We start from the raw sequence: 19,206 nt of genomic DNA on the forward strand, positions 1-19,206 counted from the left end.
AATAAATGGGAACAGCTGTATAAACACAAAGCATTTAAGAAACAGAGTCACTTTCATAAAATACTGACTTGCACTGCAAAAAGTCCTTCAGAAGGACGTATCAGAAAACCAGCACTTCCATTGCAACTTGAATCTCACTTCAGCAACACAAAATGTTAATGTGTTATAAAAACAGAAGTACAGCACAGCCATAGCAAGAAAGTACCCTGAGAGAAGTCATCTTCGGTAACGCTTTGTGACCATCACAGCTTTGCTTTCGGTTTTCTTTCAAACACTTTGGTAAGAAGGTCTATAAATAGCTAACACTGGCTAATGTATAATTTGAGGCTCATTTCTTTCAGCATCAGGATTTTGCAGTAGTTTCCTAGATGAAACACAAACCTGTCACTTGTGAAACTGTGAAGTCTAAAGTGTTTAGAAAAGCACTGTTTTGTTAGACTAAATGTATCTCCTAATAGTGAGTGTAGAGCTGTAATATAAAATCTGTAACAGATTACTGAACCTATGCTAAGCAAAGATCTCAGTTGGACTTAGAAAAAACAAATTTCACATGAAAATGACATTCACTTAAGGTCAATTGAAAACTCCCAGTATGTTTATTACTCTGTATAGCAAGAGAAACATTTGTATTCTTCCTCACGCTCTAGTGAAATCAGAGGAAAGAGGGATGCATTTAGCTCACCAAGCCTGATTTCACAGCAGGCAAAAAGTGCAGCAAAAGCAGCACATGGGTTTTTCCATGTGGCTCAGTGAGAAAGGAATTTAACAATCATGATATGTTTCACTTACAGCTGCAGAAGAAAAGTGACTCCAAGGTTAAGGTAGGTTTTGCTCACTGCATGCTCTTCCAGCAAAAGATTGGAAGGCCAGGCGTGGCAAAGAGCTACAGATGCACCCACTTCTTCCCTCCAAAGCAAATGGGATGAGTTTTAATGCATAAAGACATAGACCTTTGCCAGGATAAAGCTGTAATCTTCTTTCTTAATTCAAAACCAGGACTTAAATGCAGCTTATGGTCCAGACTTTCTGTAGATATAACAGGAAGTTTGGGAATGGGATACAGGAGGGTTTTCTTCAGCAGTGAGGCCCTTTATATTTAGTTATTCTGTAATTAGTTGTTTTTATTGACATAAGGCATACAGATGGGCCTATACATGGGCCATGGAAATACAGCCAGAGTTTATTATGTCACTACGTTTATTGTTCCTTCCATCATGATGGTTCACAAAAGAACACAACTAGCACAGGACCCAATCCCACTTTAGAAAGCAAATAGCAGAACTATCACAGATTTCAGCCACGCAGGATCAGACTCCCACCAGTCTATGGGCATACACATGTGTTTCTCCCACTTTCGAGGGGTTTGTGCCTGGAAGGAAGCAGTAACTCTTCCAGTAGAGAATGATGCTGCAGAAAATAGCTAGCTCCCAAAACCATCTGAAATAGATGGCAGTTTTAGAGGCAGGAATATTTCAAATGGTTTCTTTAGCAAAGGAGCCCAAATAATGCCTTCCTGCTATGGAATTGGCTCATTTTGGATAGTACTTGAGGGCTGGTGTCTATGCACAGAAATTTTGTTAGAGGAATTTAACACATGCTGTGTGCTCCTTACGAACAGAGACTCCTCAGAAAATAACATAAATTCAAGACACCAAGCACCATCAAGTTCATCTCCACCATCCAGAGCATACAAGGAAATCTCACCTCATGCTGTGTGAAAATGCTGTACACATCTAGTAATGCCTCCTGACCCTACCACCTGCTCCCTCCAGCACCACTATCTTCACTTAATAGAACACATGTGAGCTCTGGGGCAAGAGAACCACAGAACAACTGCAGCTGGATAGGACCTGTGGAGTCATCTGGCACGACCTCTGCCCAAAGCTGGATCAATCACAGCAGGTCGCTCAGGACCTTGCCTGGTTGAGCTCAAAGTATCTTCCAGGCCAGAATCATACTGCTGCTCTGGCCACCTGTTTTAGAGTTTGGCCAGCCTTACAGCAATGGGTTCTTTTCTTGACACTAATTATAGGTTCTGCTGTTACAATTTAAACTGCTTCAGCTTTTGCTACACAGGTCTGAGTAGAGTGTAGCTGTCTTCTCTGTATGTTCCCATTATGCAGCTAAAGGCTGCAATTTTAATCTTTCCTTTCTCTGTGTGTGCCTATTCTGCAAACTTTGGACCTTTTTCATTCATGCTTTTGATCTCTTTCTTTAGTATTAGGCTGGCGTGCTACACTTGTCAATTACTACTGCAATTCAGTTCATCTCTTTGGGTGCATCTGTAGCTCTGTGCTACAGTGGACTCACTATTTCAAAAGCATATGAACCCTTAAAAAAGGAAAGTAGGGTATGTTTCATATCTGAAGCAATGTAGGTAACTCATACTGACTAGTGAAGTCAAAATGAATATGCCCATGGCTGTGCTGGCCTCATCAGTTCCTCCAGCCACTGGCTTGCCACATCACAGCTAATGCATGATCATAACTTTAGTACATACCGGAAGCTCTGGTGCAGCTCCAAAAGTTCATTCTGTGTTCTCTAAAATCATTGACCCTTAGAAAATTACATACATGTCAGTACTAAAGACCTATTCAAGACATTAGGATGTAGACAAAGATTTTTGTTTTCTGTAACATCAGTCTTGCATTTCCATACAAAAATGTACTGCTAAAAGAAGACCAAAAAAAAAGGCAAGCTGCAAGTTCAAAGAAGTTAACCGAGAGACACAAAATGTTTCCTTTAAATGCAGATCCAATCTCTTCCACTTTTTATGTGCCAGGTGTGTGTAAATGTCAACTACCAGATCTGTAACAGCAAGGACTGCTTTTTCTGTAGAATTAAAAAAGTAAATCACCAACCTTTCCACTCCAAGTGTTGACTCACCTTTGTGCAACCTGCTAATGAAATGTAATTGGGATGAAAAGGAAACAGATCAGCAGTTGTCACTTCCACTGTCTTTGATGCTTGCTGCTACAGTATGCCAACATTTGAAACACAGCAGCTTACTTTTAGAATGTTTGCAGGACTGGCTGTATATTATTCACATGCTTCATCATCAAGCAGCTCAGACCTTGCAGAGGAAACCCTTGAGAGGCTGACAGTGCTGATCATCATGAGGGTAGGGAGGCTCTACAGAGGGACTTGGATAGATTGCATCGATGGGCCGATGTTAATGCCATGAGCTTCAAAAAGACCAAATACCAGGTCCTGCACTTGGGCCACAACTACCTCAAGTAACACTACAAGCTTAAGGAAGTGTGGCTGGAAAGCTGTCTAGATGAGAGGGACCTGGGGATTGTAATCAACAAGCAACTGAATATGAGCCAGTGTGCCCAGCTGGCAAAGAAAGTCAATGGCATCCTGGCTTGTATTAGAAATGCTGTGTTCAGCAGGAGCAGGGAGGTGATCCTCTCCTTGTACTCTGCTCCGGTGAGGCCACACCTCAAGTACTGTGTTCAGTTTTGGGCACCTCAATACAAGAGGGATGTGGAGGTGCTGGAGCGAGTGCAGAGGAGGGCAATGAAGATGGTGAAGGGCCTGGAGAATAAATCTTACGAGGAGCAACTGAAGGAGCTGGGGCTGGTTAGTTTGAAAAAGAGGAGGCTTAGAGGACACCTGATCACTATCTACAGCTACCTAAAAGGACACTGTGGTGCTGGTCCCTTTTCACAGGTAAATAGTGACAGAACAAGAGGGAATGGCCTCAAGCTGTGACTGGGTAGGTTTAGACTGGACATTAGGAATTTTTTTTTCCCAGCAAGAGTGGTCAGGCATTGGAATGGGCTGCCCAGGGAGGTGGTTGAGTCACCAACCCTGGATGTGTTTAAAAGCCATTTGGATGTGGTGCTTGAGGATATGGTTTAAGGTGAACTTTGTGTAGTAGGGATATCGGTTGGACTTGGTGATCCTGAGGGTCTTTTCCAACCTGAATGTTTCTGTGATTCTGTGACTCGGTCCCAGCTATAAACTACAAAGAGTAAAGGCTCACCAGATCCTGCTAGGCTCCCACACATTTAAGTGAGCTTCAGCTTTTACCCAAACTAACACAGAAACAAGCAGTGGAGGAGAGAGAATTCTGAGATTGGTCAATACACCCAAATGAGGAAAGCAAAAAAAAGAGAACAAATTTCATTGTCATAGAAAGATGTTCATGGCAGGGGTAAGTTAACTAGGATGGTATCAGTAATGTGTATGATGCTCTTCCTTTAGGGCATACAGAAATAGTTATGTATTTCCTAAGGACTCAGGACACATGAACTTGTTGTAACAAACTGTTTTTAAGTGCCAAATGGCTTCAGAATTACTTGGGATTTTCCCCAGACAATGTCACTCCACCACAGATCCTATACTATTAATTCCACCTTGCCTCAAGTTAGTGGCCCCAACAGTGGTTTCCTCCTCTTCCTGTGGAAAGGCAGGAGGAGACAAGAGCTGGTGTTTTCAGAAACACACAAAGTGAAACAATTTGAAAACCCCCTCTTCTGAGGTCTGCAAGGCTGCTGGGGACCCACATACTAACACCTCAGGGAGACCATTTTCACCATCAATGGAAAATTAACATGTTTCAAGTATCTTCGTGATGCCTTCTCCACTGGTTACAGATTGTAGTACTGATGGAATTTAATGGCAATAAAAAAATACCCATTGCAGAGGTTCTGCTTAGCTGGGAGTAAGCAGGGCACTGTAGTTAAGGGGCAAGGAACAATTAGGCCTACTTTATATCTGTGAAACAATTAGTCATTAATTAGACCGGTTTCACATTTGGAAAAGGGAAACAGCTTTAATTAGAGTGGAATTATATCCCCCTGACAGACTTCAGAGGGAACTCTAATGGCAGGATGCAAACTATAAAGTCTGCCAGGCTTTTACAGCAGTTAATAGTTTATGGAGCATATTGTAAGTATACAGTCGTTTCAGTACGTGTGACAACCATCTGCAACAAGACCCCACATCTCTGCCAGGACCAGAGTAGCTAAATGGGAGAAGAAAAGAATTTTAAAACAGTAACCAAATCCCCAGCTTGGATCAAGCATCTTCATAACTACATTTGGGCAGCTTCTCTCCCTAACCTAGAAACTCTCTCTTTTTTTTTTCCTCCCATGGAATTCTTGCCACAGAATGTAAAGAAAACACCAAGTGCCACTTAAGGGGATATGTATTCAGTGTCTAGCTACAAGGTATACTTTTTCTTTTCAGTCATACTTTTGTTTAGCTATTAACTACAGGAAGGTTCTGCACATGAATTTGCATCTAAATAAGCAAAATTAATTTAATTGATACCTTCTGTTGCTCAGGCTGAGGCTGAAAACGGACACTGGTCTCAACATAAAAGTTTCTCGGAAGCTGCAAACAGTTTCCACTGACTTAGCTCAAAACTCCTCACACAAGGACAAAAGACCAATATTCCATTGCAAGCTATAGGATCACTCCTACAGAGTCCAAAAAGAACTGGCTTTGAGGCAAGACAACCCAATGAAAAAAATGACCTAAAAATACAAGCATATTCCCATCCTCTGAAATCAAAAGCAAGCAAGACGGAATCATAAGCAGAGCATGCGAAAAGCCGGCAGAGCAGAGAACAGGACAATGTGGCAGTGGTGATGAGTGTACTGCTAGTATTTTCAGTTCTTGGTGGGAATCACTCCAAGCAAGGTACATTTTTAGGAATGATGACTTCAAGGAAGTTTTTTCAGTGGGGGGAAAAAATTAAAAAGGCAGCTTTTAGCAGCCCCTAACTCTTAAAAGATTTAAATCAAGTTTACAGAGCAGTCCTGCTTCCAGTAGATTTTGTGGGGACTAGGAAAAGCCCCATCTCCTCTCCCCAGATTCTCCCTGCCTTGGTTGGTCAGTGGCTGCTGCACTCACCTGGCTGATGGAGGAGGCAAAGTCAGCTGCACCCTGTGCCCATGTCACAGGCCACCCTGTCCAGAAGCATGCTCCAAGGGCATGTGCAATCAGGTAGTTGAAATGGGCCTTTTAACTGCTCCTTTTGACAACACTTACTTTACATAAGTAATTGGTCATTGACTATCATGGATGTATTCAATTTGCCACGTGGGGCTACAGCCTTTTTCCAGCCTATGACTAAGGATTTAGCTTCCTACAGAGGAAGGCCAATCTGAGAGCACTCTTTAATTCTAGAATCCTAGACTTGCCAAGGTTGAAAGAGACCTTAGAGATTACCACGTCCAACCGCTAGCCTAGAGCTCACGATCCCATGACTGCTGCTAAAACTGTACCACTAAAACACGTCCCTAAGCACCACATCCACACGTCTTTTAAATACCTCCAGGGGTGGTAGCTCTACCTCCTCTCTGGGCAGCCTGTTTCAATGTTTGATAGCCACTTCTGTGAAAAAATTTTTTCCCAATACCCAACCTAAATCTTCCTTAGCAGAACTTGAGGCCATTTCCTCTTGTCCTGCCACCTGTTGAAAGTGTGAAGAGATCAGTCCCTACCTTGGTCCAACCTCTTTTCAGGTAGTTGTAGAGAGTGATCAGGTGTCCCCTCAGCCTCCTCTTCTGAAGGCTAAACAGCTCCAGTTCCCTCAGCCATTTCCCATAAGACTGATATTTAAGGTCTTTTGCCAGCTTGATTGCTCTTCTTCAGACACACTTCAGCACTTCAATGTTTCTCTTGTAGTGAGGTACCCAAACCACAGTATTCAAGGTGTGGCCTCACCAGTGCCAAGTAGAAGGAGACAATTACATCCCTAGGCCTGATGGCCACTATTCTTGATGCAAGCCAGGAAGACACTGGCCTTCCCAGCCACTTGAGCAGACTGCTGGCTCATATTCACCTGGCCATCAGTCACGTCCAGCTCCTTCTCCACGGAGCAGCTCACCAGCCACATAATGAAGATATCTCTACAAGAAGGCTGGGGAGGGAATGTTTGCAAGGTCTTGTAATGACAGGACAAGGAGCAACAGGTTTAAACTGGAGGAGAGGTTTAGACTAGACCTTAGGAAGAAGTTCTTCACAGTGAGGGTGGTGAAACAGTGGAACAGGTTGCCCAGGGAGGTTGTGGATGCTCCTGGAGGTGTTCAAGGCCAGGCTGAATGAGGCCTTGAGCGACCTGTTCTAGTGGGAGGTGTCCCTGCCTATAGCGAGGGATTGGAACTGGATGACCTTTGAGGTGCCTTTCAACCTAAATCTCTCTATGATTGTATGATATCCACACTATTTCCATCACAGTAGAGATCTGAACTGAGGTCTGAGTGTTCAGAGAGACCTGGAAAATTAATTTCTACAGATCAGTAAGGGAATCACATTTGTGAGTTTCTAAGGATGAAATGGGAAGAGCTCAGGGACAACAGCCCCAATGGAAGGATCTGTAACAGTGCTGAAGAAGCATATAGAATAAATAGAAAAATATTATCCTAAATGTTTAAAAACATGATTGTGAACACCCACTCAATGCTGTGGAAATCTAAGAAACAAATGAAAGGGATTTAAAAATAATAACTTGGGCTTAGGAACAAGAACTCCTTACAGAGAATTTCCTGCCCCTATAAATGTGCCCTCTTCTCATCTTTGCTACGGAAAAATGTGATACTTCTGGTAACCGAATCTCAAGTTACTCAGGACTACAGATTTAAACCACTACATTGGGTACCAGTTACAAACTTGTTGGAAACTAACATGGGTGATGACCGCAGAATGCTCTTCCTGTATGCACTGATATGAATGAACAGGTAAACAGTGCACCCTAAATGCATACCTATTCTTTTTTGTAATCACTGAGGGGAAAAAAATTATTCCAGGAGTAATTTCATAGGCAGTTTCCTTGCTCAACTAATATGTCTCTAACACAGTTATTAGGTGGAAAGCAAATAAATGAAAAGAGTGTAACTTGTAAAGGCAAGTAAGAAGACATTTTGTCTCTTAAAAGATGTTGCTTTCCACAGGGAAGAAGAAGAGATAATCACAGAATCACAGAACTTCAGAGGTTGGAAAGGACCTCCAGAGATCATTGAGTCCAACCTCCCTACCAAAGCAGGATCCCATAGGGTAGTTCACTCAAGTACACATCCAGGTGGGTTTAGAAAGTCTCCAGAGAAGGAGACTCCACAATCTCTCTCGGCAGCCTGTTCCAGGGCTCTGTTACTCTCACTGTACAGAAGTCTCTCCTCATGTTGAGGTGAAACCTTCTATGTTCCAATTTGTAACTGTTGCTCCTTGTCTTATTGCTGCTGACCAGTGGAAAGAGATTGGCCCCATCCACTTATAATGGCAAAGCAAAAACAGAGTAACACACTGGCCAGTGGATAAGGAGGATAACCAGTGCTCTACTTTGAACCATACTCTTTACTATATTCTTCAGTATAAAGTGACAAAAGGACTCACTGCCTTGTATGTCCAGGCTGCCCAAGGGTCTTATGACCACTGTAGCCTTTTAAACTCTCACTTATCTTGGAAAACAGCATGTCTGCAAAAAGGAGCATGGCAGTCAGCGTGACAGTAGCTACCATTTAGTTCCACACAGTAGAAAGGCAGCTCTGCACTACCTGCTCATGAAAAGAAGTCCCCTATCTCCCTACAGTGGGGTGGACAGGCAGCTACAGCCATGCAGACCTTTTGAAAGAAAAGATAAAGCTGTGTCACATTTGCCAACAGACAGGAATGTGTTCAGGTTGGTTTATAATTTTAACCCATGACAAAGTTCTGGGGGTTTTGGTTTTGGTGTTTTTTTTCAAAATATTTTGCCTTTGTTGCATTTTTTGCTTTTAGATACAACATTTCTCATCTTTATCACCATCACCTGCAAATCTTGATTGCAGTGGTTTAAGGCTTATTGGAATAGTCTAATAAAAGAAATTAGGTTATTGGTTGTAAAAGTATAATAATGATAAAGCCTATATCATTCATTGGTTTTCTGAGAGGCATAAGAAGTCAAAGTATGAACAATTCTTTCTTCTTTGCTTTTGGGCACTGGATCTGTACACTGTTCCTTTGCTTTTCTCTCTAATTTCTTCCACTAAGCTTGGCTGACCAGATAACACATAAGCCCTTGCTGGTTGCTTTCTATCTACGGAGTGAGAGAGGGTGGCATTGGTCCCTTATGGGCTTCTTACTTTGGGGGGAAAGATTGGATTTCTGCATTCTTTCTAAATTGTATATAATTGTAAATGCATGTAAATATATTTGGTATGTGTGTATATATGTAGGTAAATAGACAGATACATAGATGCTTGTAAATTTAGCTTTGCTGTAAATATAGCTTTATCATACTTCAAATCTGTCTGAGCTGATCTGCTAAACTTAACTGGGGAGGTAGAAAGTTCTCAACCCACCATACCAATGCATCACTTTTGTCTACTTCTGGAAAACGAAACTTCCAAGCACCCCTGTTGAAAAAACTCATATTGCTGTCATTCCATCACTCAAAATGGTCTTAATTCTCACACTCTCATGATAGCTGAAAGAAATGAGATAGGGGCATTCCCTAACCACCTTTAGTTTCCCAGAAAACAATGTCTGCCTGTCATTTCACTTCAGTAGTGGTGAGATAGCAAGAAAAGATAAAGATAACATTAGTACAAATATTTTCTCAGAATGCTGTTTCTTCCCATGGCAGCAAGAAGCACAAGCAACTGCTTTCCAAGCAGGCTATCCATTTGGGCAGCTCAATCAAGACAAGAAAAAGGCTGCATTTTCAAAAACTGCTCAGCAGCCATCTGCTAAAAGTAAAACTCTAAAGAAGATAAGGAACATCCAAAACAACTAATTACTTCAAATAGCTTAATAATGCTTCATAAGATAAAATTACCCTAGCCTACATTATTATGATCTGCTTAACCCATTTGTTTTGCACAAATTTGGGTTTGAATGCAGTTTCATTTTCCTGTCACTTGGCATGGAACAAATCATAAAACAAAGCAATTTAGTGCAAATAGGCTGGTACATACACTCTTAAAATGCACGAAGTAAACAATCTCTGCAGAACATAGACCATCATTTGGTCCTGACTTCTTTCTCCAACACATGCTATGCATTTCTTCTATTAATGCTGGGTAGTACCTTGATAAAAAATGCAATAAGGGATGAGGTAACAGAGAGTGGCCTTGTGGAGAAAGACTTAGGGGTGCTGATGGACAAGAAGCTGGACATCAGTAGACAGTGTCCACTTGCAGCCCAGAAGGCAAATAACATCCTGGGATGCATCAAAAGATGTGCTGCTTAGAGATTCAGAGAGGTGATTCTATCACTTTGCTTTGCTCTGGTGAGACCTCACCTGAAGTATTGTGTCCAGGTGTGGAGCACTCAACATATAGGAAGGACATGGACCTGATGGATTGGGTCCAGAGGAGTGCCACAAAAATGATCAGAGAGTTGGAGCACCTCTGCTACAATGACAGGCTGAGGGAGCTGAGGTTGTTTAGGCTGGGGAAGAGAAGGCTCTGGAGAGACCCAGTAGCAGTCTTCCAGGACTTGAAGGGGGCCTATGAGAAGGATGGAGAGAGGCTTTTTACAAAGGCCTGTAGTGATAGAAGAAGGGACAATGGCTTCAAACTAGAGACTGGATGTTAGGAACAAGTTCTTTACTGTGAGAGTGGTGGAACACTTGAACAGGTTGCCCAGGGAGGTGGTTGGGGCCTCATCCCTGGAGATATTCAAAGTGAGGCTCTACAGGGCTCTGGGCAGCCTAATCTAGTTGAGGATTTGCCTGCTGACTGCAGGGGGTGTTTGGACTAGATGACCTTCAGAGGTCCCCTCCAACCCAGACCATTCTATGATTCTACAATACTATGATATCACTAAATCGGACATTCCTTCTGAGCCCCTTCTTTTTAATGGCTATGCTGCCACTCGGTTTGCCAGGCTCACTCTAGTTTGGAACACATACAAAGTCCTTGCTGGTGGCAGTGGAGGAGGAGGAGGAGGGGTGGCCAGTGAGCTCCTACCGCAAAGGCTAATTGTAACAGCGAGAAGTCTGGAAAATACCCATCAAACAGATGGGAGGTCAAAGAAAAACATCCTGACCTATGACCAGCAAAACCACCTCTGGAACTACCAGTGTGCCTGGTGGATTGGTAGCAGCTGGGAAGCTCATAATAAGTTTACTGATCTGATGGCATCTCTTTGCTTGGTATTTACCAGCACAGGCACGTCTCCATGTGGCATCGTCTGTAGCTGGCTTCCCGGTATACTAAGGTCTTGCACTGCTGAGATCTGGATGGATGGTTTCACATGGTACAAAACAAAAATGCTGCCATAAAGTCCAGACAAATTTATGCTGACAGGGGATTTTTTTTCCCTTGAAATTCCTGTTCTCACATTTCCCTCTGCCTGAGACTGTATCTCTTCTCCTCATCTTGGGGAAGCCATGGGAATGAAAAAAACAGGAGACTTTGTCAAAAGCAAGACTGGACTGTTAATCACTTAAATAAATGAACCTATAAAACTCAAATATCCTTGCAGTACATAAAGTAAAGCTTTCCTAGTGGTGACACTTTAATTCTAACTACTCCCTGCCAAAGCTTCATTCTGGGTATTAATGCACAGGTTGTCCAAAAGAGCAGCATATGCCCCTTCTTTACTAATTTTGAGACACCTCTTTCAGTGCACACAGATCAAGACAAATCAGACGTTAGAGGAGATATTTATGATTTCCAGAACTCAATAAACTGCATTTACACTTACAGTACCTTGGCTTTTTCTGGGCTGAAAAGACCATAAGACCTCATGTATAGTTGTATAAATAAATGAGTTTATGAAATTTAGTAACAGGAGCTCTTGTGACTCACAGGAGTCTTTAGAAAAATCCCCACTAATCTATTAATAATAAAGAATCTGTAATGCTAAAATTGCAAACCCCAGCACGTCCCCTCTTCTTAGCATGCCAGAGAGACTTTTTTTCTTCCCTGGTAACAGTAGCATATTCAAGACAGCACAGGCTTCACACAAGCCTCGTCAAAATCCTGAAGTTGGATACCTGGAATTATGAGCCTTTCCATGCATGGTATTGGATATTCAGCAAACTTCTCAGCTCAATATAAAAAGCTAGTATTTTTAAATGAGATAAGTATGAAGGTGTCTGGTATAACCAGTTAGTATAGCACTCCTAGCATTATTGGACTGTGTATCCAATTGTCTTCATCTCTTGCTGCTCCTAAATTAGAAATTCAGGCTACAGCATAGGAGGTTCCATGTGAACCTGAGGAAGAATTTTTTCACTGTGAGGGTGGCAGAGCACTGGAACAGGCTGCCTGGGGAGGTTGTGGAGTCTTCCTCTCCAGAGATATTCAAGAACCGTCTGGATGTGTTCCACTGTGATGTGCTCCAGGTGATCCTGCCTTGGCAGGAGGGATGGACCTGATGATCTTTCAAGCTCTCTTCAGGCCCCTGACATTCTCTGATTCTGTGATTCTACAGTAGCAAACATGCACTGAAGTACAGAAGATGCTAGACAGGAGAGCTGGAACCTCTGATACAGATAAAAAGTGTTGCTGGTAGTTTGAAACCAAACATTACCAAATTTACAGTGTTGGCATTTTACATAACAAGATGAGGTTTTAGAATTATAACCCACAGATAAATCAAGTGCTCTCTGCTTCAAAGAGTTATTTCACAGGCTGTCTACAGATATACAGGTGTGACTGAGTCCCCGGTCTTGTATTTCAGCATGTCCTTTCATAGGCGCTGTGTCTAGGGACTTAAAAGGTTTTGACTGCACAGAGTAATTCTGCTACAAGGAGCCAGCTACACACACAAGAAATTCAGGAGCACTTCACAGAGCTCTGCACCAGAATGGGCACTATCTGTCACTCTTCCACTTCACTACAGAAAACACCTAAGATTGTTTTCTAAGGAGGAGCAACACATTTTGTAGCTCACAGGTATCTGTGCAATGTGATCACTAGAAAAATTAAGTTGCCCATCTCAACAGAACCACCCCTTTCTGTGCCCACAGTTCTCCCTAAGTAACAAGTTGATGCCATCTCCTGAGCACTACCGGAACATGCTACAATTGTCACCAACAGGTTCTACAGGTGAAGTCTTCTTATGCATGTCATCTGATGGATCACCAAAAGTAGTTCTCGGAGGAAAGTCCAGGTCCAGCATCTGCATTACGTTAGCCTGAAAAGCAGCATTTTGTTCCTTCAATGTGATGCCTCTCAGCAGTATTTTCTCCTTTTGCAAGTACTCATAAGATTGTATGCACTCTGTATCTTGAACTAAACTTCCTGTCATCATACTCTGGAGACAAAAAAGTCCCTCGCTGACTGCTACATATCTTCACGATTTGAGTTAAAGTTCTTAAAACACTACCTTTTTTTTTTTCAGGTGGCAAATACATCCAGACAGACAGTGCTTTGCAGAGGCACAAGATACACTCAGGCACCTCTACAATATCCAGATCTGTGATTTGGATGAGTCAGAAATTTCACCATGTTAAGAACAGCAATAAATCTAGCACAGAGCCAAAGAAAGGTGTTTATTTCTCATAGTATTTTAAGCTTCAATTTCCTTCTCATACATCTGTGATGACTACTACTTAAAACTCACTGACAGCAGTGCTTCACGCTGAATGCAAGTACCCTTTTGTCCAAAGACCAAAGCACTTAGGCGCAGTTACTTACACTTTATTCACATGATAAACACACTTTTGGTGACAACTTATTTATCTTCAGTAAAGCCTATGAAGAAAAATGCCAAGTTAGGGGTTGTTTATTTTTAGAACAAAAAGAGAGAGACTGCATTTGAAATAAATGTCTCTCCATGAGAATATGGCTGGCAGAAGCTTCACTCAAGGCAATTAGCACCGTTTGTAGTTAAATAATGTATTTATGATTGATCCAGAAAGTGGAGAATGCACTGACAGTCAGCTAACCTGAAATATTTTTAGCTTACAGAGAAATGTGTTAGCTCTGCTAATACAGGACTTTTCTATCAAATGGGAATTACATGAAAACTGATTTTAAACTGTTAATGTTTCAGTGGTGGCAGGCAGGTTAACCCCATCCCCAATCCACGGGAGCAACAAACTTTTCTCTCACAAACGTTATGATGAATCAATTACAGATGTCTGCTTTTCAGCCTCTAAAAAAATAAAAAGTCTAAGCGACTAAAAGGTAGAAAATAGCCAGAGAGAATTATGACCAAATGCCACATATTAAAAAGCTCTCCACATGTGGCACAGAAAGAAACAGTTAATTCACTGCAATTGTCTGCTTAACAGGTTGAGCCTCTATCCAAGTGGTAGCAATCAGGCAGGACACTAGAGTGGGCAGGAAATCTAAAATTAGGTTTTACTACCTATAATGGAGGATTTATGGGATAATTTAATTGGCAGTCATGGGACTGAAACACAAGGTGGGGGAAGAAAAACATCTTTCTGGATACACTCTATGTACTCTTCCTTAGTGGGCTGAAAAATAAAAGTTCTGGGGAAATCACCCAGAGATGTAACATTGCCTTTCTGGTGCCAAGTGGGTGATGCATAAGTACACTTGTGGGTATGTGGTGAGGGTAGGTGTTAACCAGCAACAGCAGGAGGATACGCATTGATCTAAACTGATTTTTCTTCTTCTTAGGAGAACATCTTGTGGATTGCTTCTTGTGAAACATGTCTCCAGCCACACAAGGGATGATAAACAGTCACAAACAGAAGCCTGTAATTAAGTCCAACGCTCTTCTGATGTTGTAAAGTATGAAAACACAGCACAAACAGTCTATTGACTGCAGGATGTTGAACCCAGGCTTTTATTCACTCACCTCTAGACAGTCACGGCCATCCACAATGTTTGCTGAGCCCCTTGTGCTTTTGTTTCTCTATGGCACTTCCACACTTATACAAACCCTTTAAAGTCAAAATTCAGTGAAGTAAGAAGCAAATTATTGCCTTCTCCTTGTTCACTGAGAGAGCTTCGAAAGGGTTAATATTTAGTTCTCCACTGGCTGAAGGGCTATGCAGCTGAACAGAGGGTAACAGGATCCCCTGCTCTATTCTCATGTGAGTTCCACTCATGTCAGCATATGCTACCGATGCATTTTCCATGGCTTATGCCATTTATTAGATGTGCTTCATGCCAGCTTTGGAGGTTCAGAGAGAGGAGCGAGGACACTACCACCTAACGATGGGGGATGCACTCTCTCATGCTGCTGGTAGGTGAATCCCCACAGCTCTTTGATGTAAGGTCCTTGAAAAACCTGGATTCTCAGCTGTGACTGGGATGCTGGGAACAAACCTACTTCCCTATGGACGAGCAACAGTACCCCTTATGGAGCACCATCATCTCTTGTTTTTAATGCCACAACCGAGTCTGCTCACAGTTTCACCATCCCTCATTGAGATTTTTTTTTTCCCCTTTTGGCAAAATGAATATGTTTTTAAAATGGCAGTCACTCATCTCTGCTCCCAACAACCATACCCACTCCAAAGTTTTTCTGTAATGGTTTCTCCATTGCAGATCTTATGAAGGCATTTGTCAAATTAATTATAGAATCATAGAGTCAACCAGATTGGAAGAGACCTCCAAGATCATCCAGCCCAGCCTATCCCCCAGCCCTAGCCAAACAACTAGACCATGGCACCAAGTGCCTCATCCTGTCTTTTCCTGAACATCTCCAGGGACAGCAACTCCACCACCTCCCTGGGCAGCCCATTCCAATGGCAAACAACTCTCTCTGGCAAGAACTTCCTCCTAACATCCAGCCTATACTTCCCCCAGCACAACTTGAGACTGTGTCCCCTTGTTCTATTGCTGGTTGTCCGGGAGAAGAGATCAACCCCCACCTGACCACAACCTCCCTTCAGGTAGTTGTAGACAGCAATGAGGTCCCCCACTGAGCCTTCTCTTTTCCAGGCTAAACAACCCCAGCTCTCTCAGCCTCTCCTCATAGGGTTTGTGTTCCAGGCCTTTTACCAGCTTTGTCACCCTTGTCTGGACACATTCCAGCACCTCAACATCTCTCTTGAATTGAGGGGCCCAGAACTGGACACAAAACTAGATATTAAACTGATAAGAACAGATACTACACATGATCTTAGCCAAAAGGCCGAGAAGTGATGTTATAACACCTTCATATTTTAAAACCCATGCAGAGTCATATTCTATTCAATGGTGACAGGCATGGAGAAGACCACAGCACAATGCCTCTAGCTTATCACTGGCAATGTCAAAAGGACACGTAAGCAATCAAATCAGCACAACAATCCTTCATTATTATTCTTAGAATAGAAATTACAAAGTTATAAGCTATCAGTATTTTTTTTTTTTCATTCATTCCCATTTATTTCAGAAAGCAGCTTAAAGGAATAACTTGAAAAATTCCAAGACTGTCTCAAGAATTTCTCTCTCAGCATATTTTAAAATTGATTGGTATGACATGGAAAAAATCCCAGGAACAAGGGAAAATTAACAGATTTCACAAACCAACCTTAGCAAGAGCTCTAGTGATAGCCAGTGAGTTTACAGTAAAATCAGTCAGGCCATTTGGAAACTAGTTCATTGGGAATGCTACAACATCTCTAAAAGCTCCAAGTACAGCAGATTCAACTATAGGCTGATGTTTTTACCATTCTGCTCTTTTCTCCTCTCCCATTTTTTGAATGCTCACACCAATCATCCTTCATTTCTTCCATTTTGTTATATTTTCCCCTTAATCTTGTTTCTGCTAATGTGAATAAATCCCACTGCATCAACATGGAAAAGGCTTTGCAGTTTTTAAGCCACTCGTGGGCCTTCACTAAGAGGACCACCAAACAGCATGACACAGATGGACTTACAAGACATGGTTCTAACCAGGATGCTGTTGAAAGGTCAATTTCTTTTCATAATACCAAAAATTTCCTTTTTGACTGACTAATTTACTTTTTATTTCAAATTACACTTGAAGTTTACTTTTCATGTGACTTTTTTCTTTCATAAACCCCCTTCTTCATTTTCCCTGGCTTATATTTTTCTACTGTTGAGATAACATAGTTACATGGAAGTAAAGAAAAAAACCCTTTGTTTCTTAAATATGGCCTCTCTGTTGCCTAAACTTAAAATATCTGAAAAGTTTATAGACCTTGACAGATTCAGGGTGTGGTGCCTCACACTCTCCTTCATGCAAATGCAGCCTACATCTGTAAGTTGCCTTTTCATGGAAATACCATTCAGAAAGAATTTCCATAAAAATTCAGCCTGGCACCGTTCTGTTTCTCTTGTCATTCACCCAGCTGTGTTCTTTCCTTGATTGATTTTCATTTTGAATAAGGCACATCAGTCATTTTCATAGGGGGACCTGGGGAAACTTTCCATTTTTAAATAAGAACAAATGCTGTAACTGATGTAATAGAGCTGCAAGAAGCATCAATAAAACCCAGTGTAGATGTATTTACAATTAGACATATGCTGACAAAACACTTCAGCCTCCAGCTGCCCTTACTAAAGACAAGGCTAGAATACAGTGCACTGAATCCCAAACCTAGCTTGGCCAGGAGGAAACACCAGGTCTACTCAATGGTCTGAGTCAGTCCTGGCTAAGGTCAACACAAGTCCTTCCACGAACCTGAACTGCAGATAGGGTCCAGGCTAGTTTGCCCAGGGGAAAAAGGGCTGCAAAGAAGGGGAAGGGGGCATCCTCAAAGAAAAGAGCAGCCATCCCAGATGGGCAAATCAAACACGGTCATATCACCACCACTGATGCTGCTTCTCATCCACCAAGTCCCAACAATGCCTTGAGGCACTGAGCACCTCCCAGACCCAGTACCTTTTACTTTGTCTACTAGCATGCTGAGCTGGGACCAAAATGTAACCATTTCTGAAAAGCTAACTAACCTACTCTTGCAGCCAGCAATGCCCAGACCAATGCAGAAAGGATCCCAGCATGTCCTCATGTGCCTGTTGAGCTCAGCAACAGCACTAGGCACAGGTGTGACAGACAGACTTCCCCACCCAGAAGAGAATTTCAAAGGCAGGCTGGAAGGCAGAGAATGCATCCTCACAGTGAGGGGACAAGCTAGTTCCCCACCACGGTGCCAGGACATGGACATCTGGTGCTGGGGCTCTCCATACTGCACCAGACCACGCTGCAGTGCTCCCCCTCAGCAGCAGCCATCAAGCCCCACATCACCACACTCTCGCATATTCAAAGAGCATTTTGACCATGTTTCCCAAAAACAAACACTAAACTATTATTTTAAATGAAGGGTTTCGTATTTTCTGAAGCATTTGCCCTAACTGAGGCTGAAAATGGACAGTTTGTGGTCTCTTTTATGAAGCTGTTTTCATCCTTTAGGAACCAAAGTGGTAAACCACTAATGGCATGAGCATTTTTCTCATTATCAGTTACAACACTAATGATTCCTATTTAAGCAAGCAGTATTTTAAAACCTTTCAGGCTTGCATGTTCAGTTATTAAACCTCAGACTGTTTATTATGTCTTCTCTTATGAAACTTTTTTTATGTTGTTAAAAGGAAGAGGCTATTTCAAGACCAGGCAGCCATGTGCATCAGTAAATGCTTTCAGAAACTCACTGCTCCAGTGTCTCAGAACTGACTAATTTTCAAAATCCCTTGGTTGAAGGTTCATGGCACTCCAGTGCTCAGGTCTAATAGTAAATAGCTAAACATTCAATTAAAATTGTGGTCTAGCAGCCAAAGCAAAGGCAGACTTCAGTCCCAGGGCTAGCATCACGCTTTGTAGTCTTGCGCAAATTACTCATCCCACTCTCAGAAAACATTAACAGAAACAAAATGGTTCAAATTTGTTTGTCCTAACCCTCAAGCCACAAACCAGTGTTAAGTCATGCCTCCATCTCCAGGAGTCCACAGCTACACAGAAATAGACCAGCATGGGCCATGTAGGTTATTTCCACACAAAGTGCATGAGGGACTTCTGTTGGCTTTCCTTTCTCCTCAAACTCCATCCCAGTGCTAGCATGCAAAAATCAGAAGCACCAAACAGCACTAGAGAAGTGTCCAGGGTCAGAATGGAAGCAGACCAGTTTAGGAAGAGTAGAAATCCAAGCACAAAGGCTCTGGCAACAGAAAATCAAAGCACATTCATAAAACAGCAGCCCAACATTCCGAAATGTATCAAGCACGTATTACAAAGTGGTTGCCAAAGGGGTGCTGTCATCTCCAGGAAAAGCAAGCATGCCACAGATATTTCCTGTGCACACTGATCCTGGAGGAACAGTAAAAGTTGGTTATTGCACAGACCTACTCTAAATGTTCTCACTTTCATAATACACGAGTGTTTTCTCACCGC

At 42.2% G+C, this 19,206-nt stretch overlaps 1 protein-coding gene and 1 pseudogene across 1 annotated transcript in view; both read right to left on the reverse strand.

The window, feature by feature from the left end:
• Nucleotides 1-19,206, reverse strand: part of ERG (ETS transcription factor ERG) — a 152,303-nt gene that overhangs the window by 122,258 nt on the left and 10,839 nt on the right. The window lies entirely within an intron of this gene.
• Nucleotides 15,846-16,017, reverse strand: LOC135180244 (U2 spliceosomal RNA; annotated as a pseudogene).

This window comes from Pogoniulus pusillus, chromosome 12 (assembly GCF_015220805.1).
Source record: "Pogoniulus pusillus isolate bPogPus1 chromosome 12, bPogPus1.pri, whole genome shotgun sequence".
NCBI lineage: Eukaryota > Metazoa > Chordata > Aves > Piciformes > Lybiidae > Pogoniulus > Pogoniulus pusillus.